The sequence below is a fragment of the Neophocaena asiaeorientalis genome, unplaced genomic scaffold (assembly GCF_003031525.2).
Source record: "Neophocaena asiaeorientalis asiaeorientalis breed wild unplaced genomic scaffold, Neophocaena_asiaeorientalis_V1.1 scaffold215, whole genome shotgun sequence".
Lineage (NCBI taxonomy): Eukaryota > Metazoa > Chordata > Mammalia > Artiodactyla > Phocoenidae > Neophocaena > Neophocaena asiaeorientalis.
Genome location: NW_020175011.1, coordinates 629,895 through 645,065, shown reverse-complemented (window position 1 = coordinate 645,065; position 15,171 = coordinate 629,895). Strand labels below are relative to the sequence as shown.

General features: G+C 40.1%; 1 protein-coding gene across 1 annotated transcript in view; it reads left to right on the top strand.

Moving 5' to 3' along the window:
* NCKAP5 (NCK associated protein 5) overlaps positions 1-15,171 on the top strand; it is an 899,001-nt gene that overhangs the window by 484,479 nt on the left and 399,351 nt on the right. The gene's annotated exons all lie outside the window — the stretch shown is intronic.

Sequence of the window (15,171 nt, the reverse complement as noted above, 5' to 3'; positions counted from 1 at the left end):
TGAAACTTCTATGATGACCCTTTAAACAGAAGCTACGTGAGATGCAAATGTTTAATCTAGCTTTTACTGGCAGTTAAGGAGAACTAACCATGTGTCAGATACTCTTCTACGTGCTAGGGATATAGCAGCGAAACAGAAGAGAAGTTCCCTTCCTCATGAAGGAAACATAATACTACATGTAATTTAATTCTTAACCCTCCATGAAAAATATTCCTATTATCTCTCTTTCAAAGATGAGGGAACTGAGGCTCATGTAGGTTGAATAACATAACTATTGTCACACGGCTTGAGCGTGACAATGGGATTTGAACTCAGATAGCCTGCCTCTTAACCATTACTCTATACAGCTTCCTGTTTCTGTTATACCTACAAAAGAGCAAATGAACTAGTATTTATTGAGTACTAACTTTGTACCAGTAACTTTGGGGGTTGCTTTAAACATGGAATCTCATTGCTTACAATCCTGTGCAGAAGTATTAGTGTCCATATTTTATAGATAAGAAAAATAATGCTCAGAGAGGTTAAGTAATTTACAAAAGGTCACACAGCCAATAAACAGCTGAGCCAGGTTTCAACAGGTCTGTCTGTCCCTTGAGATATATTTTCTTCCTATTATACACTACAAAAAGTACTAGATGTTAAGCTTCTCAAAACTTCAGTATTTGTTTCAGTGCAATCTTTATCTTTGGAGCAAGTACATATAGTTACTGTTTTGGATATATACCAGTTTACTAAAATTTTTCTTCCAATGTTTTCAAGAATCAATGTGTATCTATTCATTGCTTGTCATATGTTCTGCATGTCTGACAAGTGTCTCTGTCATTTTGCATAAGACACAAAACGTTGTTTCAGGCATATATTTTCAAGCCAGCTCACCCTAAAACTTATAATAAAGTTCAAATATCATTGCACCCTTTTTCAGAATTGCTTGGTTAAGGAGCCTTTAGCAATTTGAGAAGTTCATCTTTAGTTAAATTTGCAGTAAATATTAGATGTAAATATGATTTATGAAGTCAATCTTATTTCCATTATACTACTTCTGAAAATATTCTCACCCAGTTTTTGTCCTTATTTTCAACATTTCTATCAATATTTTTCTCCATATTTTCATATAATCATCAAATCACCAGAAGTAAGGAAAAAATACCAGTAGAAGAAGTTGGGTATATATATTATGCTACAATTTATCTAAGAAGGAAGTGAGTTTTGTGTACATATGTGTATGTACACGTGTAAAAAATATATGGAAAGAGGTATACTGGGGAGGATAAAGTAAAACTTTAAAGATGGTTAACTATAGTGAGAAGGAGAGGATGGGACAGGAATAGAAGCTAAATAAACTTTGTTTTGAGAATTTGACTTTTAAAATATATGAATGTTGAATGTAATTATAGCATAACATCTAATTTAAAAATTCTGAAAGCACAACAGAATACATCTAACTGTAAACTGAGTTGATAACAAAACTACATAGAGAAGAATCCTTTGAAATGACTTCAAGACAGAGAAGTTCATACATTCATAGTAGGATATATTAGAGACAAAAAGAAAGACACATTATGCTGTACACCTAAAACTAATACAATGTTATATGTCAAATACATAAATAAAAATGAAAAAATAATAAAATCAATTATCTGAAAAAAAGAAACACGGAAAGTGTAATTGTTTTTAGTAATCATATTTTTGGAGGTCCTGTTGCAATTGTTATTCTGAGGCTGATTTTGTTTGTTTGTTTGTTTGGTTTTTTTGCTGTATGTGGGCCTCTCACTGTTGTGGCCTCTCCCGTCGCGGAGCACTGGCTCCGGACGCGCAGGCCCAGCGGCCACGGCTCATGGGCCCAGCCACTCCGCGGCATGTGGGATCTTCCCGGACCGGGGCACGAACCCACGTCCCCTGCACCGGCAGGCGGACTCTCAACCACTGCGCCACCAGGGAAGCCCTATGGTTACATTTTTAAAGAGAGTCTTTGTAGTCTGTACATACTGACGTAAATAAGTAATTTGCTTTAAACAATCTAGAAGGATGATAAGCAGGAAATATGAAATGTTATTGGCCACGAGTTGATTATAATTAAGCTGTGTGATGGGTACATGAGAGTTTCTTATGCTGTAACCTCTACTTTTGTAGATGTTTGCAATTTTCATTAAAAAAGAATATCTGGGCTTCCCTGGTGGCGCAGTGGTTGAGAGTCCGCCTGCCGATGCAGGGGACACGGGTTCGTGCCCCGGTCCGGGAAGATCCCACGTGCCGTGGAGCGGCTGGGCCCGTGAGCCGTGGCCGCTGAGCCTGCGTGTCCGGAGCCTGTGCTCCGCAATGGGAGAGGCCACAACAGTGAGAGGCCCACGTACCGCAAAAAAAAAAAAAAAAGAATATCTTAGAAACATGCTATTTCTTATTGTGGCTTATTAGCTGTAATCTTAGTATTGCTGAAGAAACTAACAGAATTTAATACAATTACTCTTTCATTTGTAAGACTGTAATATTCTAAAATTAACTCTGATACATCGCCACCCCTGACGTTTACAGGAGCCTTGAGTAAGAGTAACGTGCTACCCATGTTCCTCGTGTCCAATATGTCACAAGTCAGGCTAGCAAACTGCCAAATAAAATACGTTCTAGTCCCTTACCTGGATGAGTACACCTTCATCACATCCTGGAAAACCAAATTTGAGTTTAAAATTCTCAGATTCCTTTCTATGTTTTGTAACAGGCATCTAGTTCCAAACTCCTGACCCGCAGCCCCATTCTTTGGTCACCTCCCTTTCTCTTCCCACTTGAAGCCCTATCTTCCTTTACCACCAGGAACCTCAGTGCACCTGTGTATACACCCCAGCTTTCCTGTCTACACCCTTTTCACATCCCCTGTATGCTGCCACTGCTTGGGCCTCCAGTGTACACAGAGGCCTATACAGGTCCTAGAAGCAGGCTCAGGGCTGTTTGGAAGGACATTCCTGACCTACAAGTGCCCAGAGCAGCCTGAGGCAGAGGGGAGGCACAGATTCTGCATGGGACACATCCTCTTGGCCCTGAGGAACCCTCACCTGGTGGAAATTGGTAACGGCAGGAGGGTCAGAGCAGAGCCCTCTAAAGCTCAGGGCCCCAGAGTTTGACATCTCATGCCTGGGTCCAAGGGAGATAGGCCTCTGTTAGGTTAAATTCTATGAATGCAATTCTTACAAGAAACCTTTAATTTGGCTCACATAGTTGGACATTTTTCATTCCTTTTGACATTTAGTTTTTGCAAATATTGACAGCAGTTGAGCTAAACTACAAACTGAACATTTGTCATCTCCTAAAAAATTCTTTTTTGCTCTCAAATACGTTTAGCAACTTCAAAGGATTTAGCTGCCCATCCGCTGGGTGGAATTAACACCAGCTGAAAACATATTCAAGAAAATAAACTAATTTTCTAAACCATCCTTCAAGGAAGAGATGATTCTTGTTTGAGCAGCGTCCAGGGCCAGGGCTCTGGCCCACCTGAAGTCTACAACACAAATGCTACTGTGAGCAGAGAGAGAGAAACAATGTTTTGATCAGTTGGCAGAAAACTCCCAGAATGGGGGAGGATAATCCCATGAACAGCTGGAAACAGAATTCAGCAGGGATAACTGCCCTGGTTGCCCTCTGGTCAGTCATCTGGGGACTAATTTCATTCTAATAGTTGCTGAAAATTATAAGGCCAGCAGTAGGCACCATGCAAACATCTGGCCCTGCGTCAGCTCAGATAGAAATAAGACAGTCAGCTACAGGACAGTGGGACTCCACCATGGTGACCTTGGGCTCAATTTAGTGGCATCTGGACATTTGTAGAAGGCAAATGATAGGGTAGTACTGACAATAATTTTCTATTAAGCCAAATGACTGCTACTCATCTGTCTACACAAAGGCATGGAAGGGATTCTAATCTTCCATGTCTCACTGCAGATGGCATTGCCGTTATCATGGCTGATAGTTTTAGCTCAAAGTTAGCATCTGAAATATAGCTGCTAATTATACTATTAATGTATTCCTTCAGCAGATTTTTATGAGTGGTTTTACTGTGTGTATCAGGCACTGTTACAGACATTCTGCATTTGTGTGTGTGTGTGTGTGTGTGTGTGTGTGTGTGTATTCATTTACCCCTTGCAGTTAATCAGTGAAATGAATACCATCATAACTATTTAAAGATGAGTAGACTGAAACTCAGAGAGCTGAGGACATAAAACCAGTGAGAACTTCTGTATTGTATTTGACCCACTGTTTTCCACTTCCAGAGTTTTAGGCTCTTTTTATATGCTGTACTGCCTTGATCTTTGAATTTTCTTCTATGGAGAATTTTGTACTTCTGTATCCCAGCCAGAATTCTGTTTCAGTATCTTCTCATATAGTCTCTTAATTCACCTGGAATCTTACTATCTATTTTTGAGGTGTTCTACCATTCATACTCTGTTATGTTCCTCTTTTCCTAGACTTAAAATGTCATATGGTTTTCCACTAGTTTATCTTTTCCTCTTTGGTCACTTTTTTATATTTTTCATTTAAGCATCCCGTTGACCAAATGTTCATCACAATGCAATATGAATGAGACTCGAGTGAAATTGGAACTGATTATAATGAACAAGTTCCGCTGACATCACCTCTCTCTGCACCAAAAGTTCCAGGGCTCAGTCTGCTTTGGGTCATTTTACTATAATGAGGAATATTCTTGTTTCCATGGAAACCGTGACAGAGAGGTATAAGGAAGTGGTCATCACAGTAGTATTTGTAGAGTGGTATTTCTACCTGAGAAAATTCCACATGGCTGTCACGAAGACTCTGGTCCACACTGATTAAATGGAAATGAGCTGATATAGTCACTGGTTGATTCACCAGTGAATATACTCTCTCTCCCCCAACCCCCAAACTATGTGGCTCTTATACTTCTTGTGTGTCTCCTTGGTCTGGGAATACAGTTGGTATCCAATAAGGGAATACAGTTGGTATCCAATAAGGGAATACAGTTGGTATCCAATAAGTATTTGCTGGTTGATAAGTTGGGTGCACAGCAACAGGGATCAGGTGTGCTTTTAGCCAAGGTGGCCCAGGCCTCAGTGAGATCCAGTTCAGAATGTGTCCAGAGATGGGTGATTCTACAGTGGTGGTCTCCTTTAAAAGTGCTCTTTGCCTGGAGCAGTAGTTCTGAATTCACCTTCACTTAATTTGGTCAGAGTAGAGAATGTATGGGAGCAAAAGCCTCTCACTTGATGTGTCTTGTGGACTAAAGTGTGTCCCGCCAAAGTTCAAAAGTCCTAAGCCCCCAATGTGACTGTGTTTAGCTATAGGGTTTTTAGGGAGGTTACTAAGATTAAGTGAGGTCATAAGGATGGAACCCTAATCTGATAGGACTGGTTCCCATATAAGGAGAAGAAGATACACGAGAGATCATTCTCTCTCCATATGCACAGAGAAGAAAGGCCACGTGAGCACATAGCGAGAAGGCGCTGTCTACAAGCCAGGAAGAGGATCCTTACCAGAAACCCACCCTGGTGACCCCTTGGTCTTGGGCTTCCAGACTCCAGAAGTAAACTTCTGTTGTTTAAGCCACCGAGTCTGCGTTATTACATTATGGCAGCCCTAGCAGAGTAATACAGTGTGTGGGAGTAGAAGGGCAGAGTTGTAACCCTGCCTTCCTGTATTTATATGTGGCATACTTCCCCGGGTTCACAGATGAGAAAAGCCATGGGTTATGTGTCATTTCCATCATGTCACTCCACCTCCTTTTTTGTTCAAGAAAATACAGTAGGAAATATGTAAATGAGACTAATGTGATTTTCAAAAAATGATATTCACCTTTTCCTCGCCCTAACAGACAGATGTACTGGGTTGTTAAAATGCCAAGATACTTCCCTCCTAGTTGATAAAAGCTTAGGTTTCCTAAGCCTCCCTCATCTCAATGCCCTCTGTACTGACACATTTCTTCTCTAGTACCCTGAACTTCTTCATCATCGAGCGCCTGGGACAGCAGCAACCACTCAGGCGAGCGTTGTGGGTAGATGCCCAGGCCCTTCTAGTTGTAAATACTTTATCACCTCTGCTTATTTTAGAGATAAATTTGAACTAGCTTTTTAAAGTAAGTCATTTGCAAGCTTTAATACTTTATTTATAACAAGTAACTAGAGGCACTTTCCAATTGAATGCAAGTCCCAATGCCTCCATTGAGAACTGCTGCAGGAAGTCAGGTCTAGGAATGAGATCATTTAAGCATGTAAGAGGCTGGCCTATGAACCTCTCTTGCAAGTCTGAGGGGGACAAGGGGTGATAGTAAACCTGTTACTGCAAGGCTGGCAAATAATGTACTTTTTTTTGCATTTTGATTGCATTTCTTCTTTTGTTCTGAAGCCTTCTTGTAGCAAGGCCCAGGAAATGAGTAATTTGTGTCAACTAGGAGCAAAATCAGAGTAATTAATTTACTTGAAGGACCATGTTTCTGCATGTTTCTATGGCTACTTGGTAAAATAATTGAAGCTATGTTACTGTTCCTTTTTCTGAGCTTTATTTTAGGATATTCTCCAATGTATTCACATGGAAATGTTTTAATATTTGGTTCTATATCTTTTATCAAAAGTGATTATATCCAGAATGCCTAATGGAATCAATTATTGATAAATATTTTAAATTCTCCTAATTACTTGAATTCAAGAAAATGCTTCATTTGAAAAAGTTCTTTAAAAAAATATCAAACTCAAAATTATGATAGCTATTTTTTATAGCAGATAGTCATGCTTAAATGAAATCCAGGCTTTTTGAGCCCCTACAAAAATTATGCATGAAATTTTTAAAAATAGATCAAAATTATTTTAGTTTCTGTATCCATAGCTGGTAACTATTTAGTAGTGTACATTTGCAGGCACACGGCAGATGTAATTCTCATAATTCTCTACAGAAAGTATTACTGATTCAGTGGTCAAGAGTTGTTGATTCTTTGATTTATTACTGAGAATAGCTTACAGTATTTTGGTTTCCAGTAGCACATACTGTAATTTCCAAATTGCTTTGTAGAATTTTGTTTCTATAAACTGTGCAGCACAGATCACCTCTTCTGAGTTTAAAGGTCTGACTCTGTCACTCTTAGATACGTTACAGCCAAGAAAAGAATGTCTGAATTCTATGAAGCACTTTTATCCTGAGACGCTCAGGGAGCTTACCTTGTTTCTCTTAATGTTTGTGTAATTTGAGGCCTTATAATGCATGATCAGGGACTTTTTAATCCACGCTCAAGAAGGGTTTGGTGGAATTGCTTCTTTTATAAGTCAGTGCAAGAGTGAATGGTTGGACCTTAACAAGTTGTGGAAGAAGCCACAGGAGAATGAGTATAGACTTGACTAAAAGTTATGGGCCGTGGCATAATTTCTCTCAAATATTAAAGATATTTTTACATAAGAAAGAGCTAATGGGGGTCGTTATAGGGAGAGCGGAAATTCTCTGTTTTCATTCATTCAAATTGACTGAAGACCTCCAGTGTGCTAGTGACGGTGTTTGATCCTAGGTCGGTGAGAAGAGCTAAAGAGATGTAAGAGCGCGGTTCTTAGCCTCTCAAGGGGCTTCCTGGAAGACTGTTATTAAAGAGGGGTGCCCTGCTGCTGTGCTGTGGCATATAAACAGATAGTGTCTTCAAGCATTTCTTTCTCTCTCGTTCCAAGCTGGTCATGCTGTCACCAGAACATCCCTTGTCTTGGCAAGTATTTCTGTGTGTCAGCTTTGCACAATTTTCAGACTTCCTTGATTAGGACAGACAGACAGGAGAATTACGCACACTACCTACCTACTTATAAATCAAACCTATGGATTCCAGTAAACAAGAAACTGAGATGGTCTTCAAGTTACATTAGTGGAATGATAAAATGCTCATCATCTTCTCTAAAGAGTCCAGAAAAGAAGGGAAGGGAACTTGAATTGCAGCAGGAGGGATTTAGGCTAGAAGTAATATAATTATATCCTCATGGTTAAATATTAGAGCGACTATTGGAAAGAGGTTCTTTGTTTTAAATGGTAGGAGTGGTTAAATCTTATTCTTGCCTAAGGCCGGGGAGATGGACTAGATAATTTTAAAGGTTATTTCCTACCTTAAAGGATATGCCTTCGAGATGGGCAGAAATAAAAAGATGGTGAAATTACTCTTCAACAGAACCATTTAGACGATGCCCTAACGAAGTTTTTAAAGGTCTATTTCTCCTACCAGATTCGAGCTTCCCAAGGCTGAGGGCTGTATTTAAACCTGTATCCATGGAACATACACAGAACCCACCTCATAGTGGCCACCCAATAAATGTCTGACTGGAGATGCTTCCATGGCTGATGGGGTGGTGGTGTTGTCCAGGGCATTTTCTCCACTGTGTGCAGAGGGACCACTGTTTTCCAAAGCTCTAAATATGAAAATTCAGCAAACGAGCATATGGCTTGATGAACATGAAATTAACACGTTATTTACATTTTGTGCAGTTTGAATGCAAAACTCCTTTAAATAGTGAGCTCCTCCGCTGCTTTTGAGCTAGAATTCAAATGTACAAAATGGAATTTGTACTGTGTCCTACAGCTTTGCAGTAATACTGCTTCTGTGCAAAGCAAAATATATGGGTGCAGAGTCCAGGATTGAACCTACAGCCAGTCATGACCCATAGAACGTGTTGGAGCCCATCAGCGCCCTTTCAGGCTGTAAAGTAAGGTGATGACAGGGAGCTTGTGGGAGCTGGCTGTGGTCCCTCCTGCCCTATGGGACTTTGCAGAGCAGAGTACAGTAAGTCCCCTACATACTAACGAGTTCTGTTCAGAGAGCACGTTCATAAGTCCAACAAAGTTAACCTAGGTACCCAACTAACACAGTCGGCTATATAGTACCATACTGTAATAGGTTTAAAAACAAACAAACAAAAAATAAAGGAAACATTTTCAATCTGACAGCCCAGTACCTTGAAAAGTGCAGTAGTGCAGTACCACAGCTGGCATCCAGGGGCTGGCATCAAGTGAACAGGCAAGAAGAGTTACTGACTGGAGGAGGGAGAGGAGGTGGGAGATGGTAGCGCTGACGGATCCTCAGCAATAGGAGACGGAGGGCAGGCTGCAATGTCACTCACGCCTGACGCGGATGGCACAGGTTCTGGTTCCTTGCTGGAACCAGATGCACGTTCACATCTTTGAAAGTTCACGAGTTGAAGGTTCGTATGTGAGGGACTTACTGTATAGAGGGTTTGCTGTAGGTTTACCTGGAGGCAGCAAGAACTTTTAGGTCATCCCTTCTGACCCAATGTTTTGGAAGCTTTGGTGATTTAAAAATGACCTTTTCACACTACACTATTTTGGATTCAGGCAGCAGTGGAAGAGTAGGCTAAAAATTGCTCCCGTCTAAGGCCAGGTTAACAAAAAGATTGACATTTGAAAAGAAAACAGTGAGACAATGTCATATACTGGAAAACTCACCAGACTTGTTTTCACTATGGTTCCAACTCCACGAATAAGATGCTGAATGACCTTGAGCAATTCCCTTAATTTCCTGGGGCCCCAGTTTCCTCATTTCTAACATAAATTCTTGGGTTCTTTCTCACTGTAACATTTTATGAGTCAATAAAAATTTTCAAACTTCCAGAGCAGCGGTTTTCAACAATTCTGTTCCCTCCTTCAATGGTCTGGTTGAACCATATTTTTTAAAAACTGCTATTTCTGCAGTCACACAAGTTCTGCCTCACTACTTCCCAGCAGCATTTAAGGGGAAAAAAAGAATGTCATTATTTAGAAGTGGCTGAAGTCAAATATCACTCTTCACATGTTTTCTGAAATAGGTGACCTTTCTTTGGCATCTGCATGAATACGAAGAAAGCACCTGGGCGGATGCCTAATAAGTGTGTCTCAAATAATTGCCCACTAAGCAGACATTGCTGGTCCTGATGCCTCCTAAAAGATGCGCGGGTGTGGCTCCTTTTTCTCGATAGCCCCTAAAAGTTATCTGTGGTGTAGCCCACAGTGTCTTTCTCCAATACAGTCAGCTTCCTGTGTTTTTAACTTCCTTAACAGTGAAGACAGCTGGCAAGGGAAGGAAGGAATAAAGTATAAGGTGGGTGGGTAGGTGAGAAGAGCACATACAGTAGGATTTTGGCTTGAGTGAACAGGATTTATGTTTTATTTCTATGACTGTGAAAGCTTAATATAAACATGTTGAGAGAGGGGGAAAAAACCTTTTAAGCTAAGAACATAAGCAGGAAGTTTAAATATAGTAACAACCCAAACATTTTTTAAAATAGGTGCTATATAGATCCTCCTTTCAGCCCCTCTGCCCGTTTGCTCCTGTGTCTATCAGGGCACATGCTGAACACCGTTTGGGACTCACTGGGTTTAACAATGGAAACCAGCATGTCTTCTGAGAGTTTGGTGTCCCTCTGGTCAGCGTGGTGGGATGCCCAGTGGATTGACTCTGTGTCTGAGTTGTTTGAATGAAGAGCATATTAACGCAAGTATTGGGTTGGGCAAAAAAAGTTCATTTGGGTTTTCCTGTAATCTCTTATGGAAAAACTCAAATGACCAACCCAATAAAATGCCAAAGCAGACAGAGCTCAATTTTGAGAGGTGGGGAATGGAGAGACACAGGGGTCAAAGGAATAGATGGAGGAAATCCTCCCAGGTAGAGTGATAAAGTCAGATGGATAGATTGAAATGAAAATTAGTATTATATCCTCTTATAGATGAGAACAATTAGAATTCCCCAATGTAAAGCCAGTGGAAAAGACAGTCATTACATCCACATACTTACTGTCCTTCTAAACCACTAGCAAGTAAATAAAAAAAGTAACGTCCCTGAGCCAATCTAGGATAGAATGATTCTAAACATCTGTGTTCACTGGTTGAAGGTTAAAAATAAAGAATAAGTCCGATGAAGATGCATGTGTTCATGTACAAGTTATAATGAGGATGTAAATATTTTAGGTATGATTGGTAGGAAGAATCTAAAGATATTTCTAAAAATATGAAGGACTAAAGTGTAGAGCAAAAAAAGAAGAAGACACAATGTGATTTTCATAGAAAATGAGGTGAAACAGAGTATAGCATGTGTCCACAAGACAGAAGAGAATTCTCCCTGGATGCCTGCCACTTACTTGAGAGAGAGAGAGAGAGAGAGAGACATGGCAGGAAGGCTGTGAAATCGTTCAGCCATCACTACAGAGGTTAATAGTCAAAGGATGCTAATATAGTAACAGTTAATGAGCAAACGGGTAAGTTCTCATCTGGAGCAGGTTGACACACTTCAGTAACTGAATATATTGAAATCATTGAAGTTTGATGAAATTCACTTAATAGTCCTAAAGGAAACAGAATGAGTGAAATGATCTCTGAGTATTTAGGAAGGATGTGTGTGGATGAAAAATGGTAAGTTTGTTGTTGCATAAGAAGCTAGATGTATAAAAAACTATAGGAAAGGGTAGATTAGAACAGTGATATAAAGAATCAGGGGCTCACATCCTGAAGGGAATCAAGGAAGAAAAAAAGCAGACATGAGATGTACACGGAAAGCATGGCCAGTCTCACCGCCACCTTCTACGAACCCCTGACATTGATGTCAATTCCATGTGTGGTTTTGCTCACTCGTGATTCTGAGACCTACATCTCAGCCTGGCGTAACAAATTTTGTTGCTCAGGAAGAAGTGACCAACTTGAAATTTAGAAGCTGTGAGCTTCTTTATCAAGCAGTGAAATGCTGGGCTCACCAGTAACACCTCCAGTTTCCTGATCAGTGATGGGGAACATAGTCAAGGATGTGCCATTAAGCATATGGCAAAAATTAAATTTTCAGCAGGTAGAAGTTCTGGTGTGTTTGTAGCCACATCTGTTTGGTGCTATGTCTAGGGTCCAACCAGAGGTGGCACTGGAGCTGTCTGATTTCTCTGTGTCAGTAAAGAAGAAATCATGCTTTTGATTTTTTCTGAGATTTGTAGTTTTCTTGGTCCTTTAAATGATTTTGTTTCAGGTCAAGAGAGCAAGAGTCCTCTACTCACTCGGGAGGATCAACTTTTAGCCAGAAATATTGAAAGATTATTCCTGAGGTCATGGTCATGGGCAGTGGAAACAAGGGCATAGGGTATGATCAAAAATAGAAGTGACCTCAGTCATTTAGTTTATTCTTATAAAGAAAGTACCTTGATTCCCTAAGTGGATGGAATTGTTTCTCTTTATCTAGCCTGGTTTATTTGAATAATTCTATTGAATCAATCAATGTTCTGGGGCATTGTGGAGATGAAGAGGCATCAGAAACAGCAATAACAACATCCCAAATGATAATATAAATAGTGTTGATCATATACCTGGCATCCAGTGCATCTGAAGGTGCTTTCTGTCCTTTTTTTAAAAGATTTATTTATTTTATTTTTGGCTACGTTGGGTCTTCGTTGCTGCACGCGGGCTTTTCTCTGGTTGTGGCGAGCGGGGGCTGCTCTTTGTTGCGGTGCACAGGCTTCTCATTGCGGTGGCTTCTCTTGTTGCGGAGCACGGGCTCTAGGCACGTGGCCTTTAGTAGTTGTGGCTGTGGGCTCTAGAGCACAGGCTCAGTAGTTGTGGCTCACAGGCTCTAGAGCACAGGCTCAGTAGTTGTGGCTCACAGGCTTAGTTGCTCCACGGCATGTGGGATCCTCCTGGACCAGGGCTCGAACCCGTGTCCCCTGTATTGGCAGGCGGATTCTTAATCACTGCGCCACCAGGGAAGTTCACTTTCTCTCCTTTAAGTCTCACAATAACTGACAAGTTTGGCACTATTATAGTACTCATTTTATAGATAAGAATACTTAACCATGTTAAGTGACCTGTCTAGCATTTCACCGTGATCAAGGGACTTCAAAGCCAGGAAGTCTAAATCCAGAGCCTTGACTCCTAACTGCTACCCTACATGGGTTTTAGGAAATAGTATTCAAAAAGTAGCCATAAAAGAAAACAGTGAAAAATGAAGGTAGAACTTTCAAAGATGAAGATGTGGGAAAGTGATGGGAGGAAAACATAATAACCAACAAATATGTAAAAAAATGTATAATGAGATTGCTAAGGGGGAAGCTATCAATCATTCTCACTGGGGAAAGTGAAAAGAAATGAACTTTTAGCACCATAGAAATAGGGTGAAGTAGCAGACATGACTCATGGATGACAAAATATCACAGCTGAAAGGAACATCCTCGGATCCAAACCCACCATTTTTCAAATGGGGAGATTGAAGCTCAAAGAGGAAAGGTGACATGTCCAAAGTTACCGATCAAGTGCTGTGCTGGGACCTGAATCTGGTTCTCCAGGAGCTCAGTCCCAAATGTGTACCATTGCAGACTCTTATGATTATTAGTAAAGGACTCAGGGGACCAGCACATTTGCATACATCCATGGATGTGTGTGTGTGTGTGTGTGTGTGTGTGTGTGTGTGTGTTTGTTTATGTGCTTGTCTGAACTATCAATTTAAAATGATCCAATTAGCAATGCCAGAGACAAAGGCATGTGTGTAGAGGCAGTGGATGATGTGAATAAATGGTGGTGGGAGATGTATTAAAGCAAAAAGCAGTTTGAACTTGGACTTTGAAATCCGGATCCTGAACAAAGAACGGAATGAAGTTTCTTGGACAAATAACAGATTATCAAACACATGTAGGAAATTAATTAGCAAAACAAAAACAGTGCCTTCTTTCCTTTTTTTCCTTCCCTTATTCTTTGGCCTGTCATTTCCCAGAGTTGAGCCCATTGATAAAGAGAAAAAAAAAAAAGAAAGAAAAAGTTAGTTTAGCGTATTTCATTCCTAGTGACCTCATGCTTTCTCCTACAATCATTGCATTCTTTGCTAAGATTTTACAAAATCTTTAAAATCACTTTTTTCCTAAAATAGATTTTACCCAGAAACTCCTTTTTCTCCCTCATGGATGTGTGTGTGTGTGTGTGTGTGTGTGTGTGTGTGTGTGTGTGTGTGTTTGTTTATGTGCTTGTCTGAACTATCAATTTAAAATGATCCAATTAGCAATGCCAGAGACAAAGGCATGTGTGTAGAGGCAGTGGATGATGTGAATAAATGGTGGTGGGAGATGTATTAAAGCAAAAAGCAGTTTGAACTTGGACTTTGAAATCCGGATCCTGAACAAAGAACGGAATGAAGTTTCTTGGACAAATAACAGATTATCAAACACATGTAGGAAATTAATTAGCAAAACAAAAACAGTGCCTTCTTTCCTTTTTTTCCTTCCCTTATTCTTTGGCCTGTCATTTCCCAGAGTTGAGCCCATTGATAAAGAGAAAAAAAAAAAAGAAAGAAAAAGTTAGTTTAGCGTATTTCATTCCTAGTGACCTCATGCTTTCTCCTACAATCATTGCATTCTTTGCTAAGATTTTACAAAATCTTTAAAATCACTTTTTTCCTAAAATAGATTTTACCCAGAAACTCCTTTTTCTCCCCGATTTTCAGAACCTGGGTGTGCTCTGAGGAGCCTGGCTGATATGCTGTTGAGGCTGTTAGTGACCGATTCAAATGCCACGTGACAGGTTCGGCTTCAGAACATTGTGTCTTTCATTGCATTCTGCAGCCCAGCATCCCTGGGGACACCTTAACTTCTTAACAGCCTTCCCTACTTAGCCCAACATATGCCTCCATGCGAGACTTGAAGCCTCAGTGAAGCAGTCTTCCAGTTACATCCAGAAACATCCTTTGACATCAGGGGCCTCCTGCCTTTCCACATGGCTCAGACATTGCTTTTAGTAATTTTTTTAATTCAATGGAAAAATATTATTTCTGTCAATTAACATTCCTTTATAATATCCATGTGACCCAAAACGTTGTTAAGAATACAAACATCAACAAAATATTTTTAAAATGGTAACTTTAATCTCACCTCTGTACTGGGAAAATTCATTGTAAAGACGCATTTTGAGATACAACTTTATTTTTCCAAGCTACACAGGAGAGTTCATTTGAACTGTGTAAATAGAAAGTATTACTGCTAATTTGATCCAAAGAGAAATGACATTAGAGAATATCATTTATAAGGAGTTTAAAATTAACAAGATGCTTTTTGCAGGTTTTTGCAAGTTCGCTATAAGCAATACAAATGTCTTATCCTGTTGCTGCAATCCAATTTTTACTCCTTTTAATTTGAGTGCCCGCAGTTCAGGAATAGTCGGGGAGCAGAAATGTAAATTACCTCAGAGGCGGTG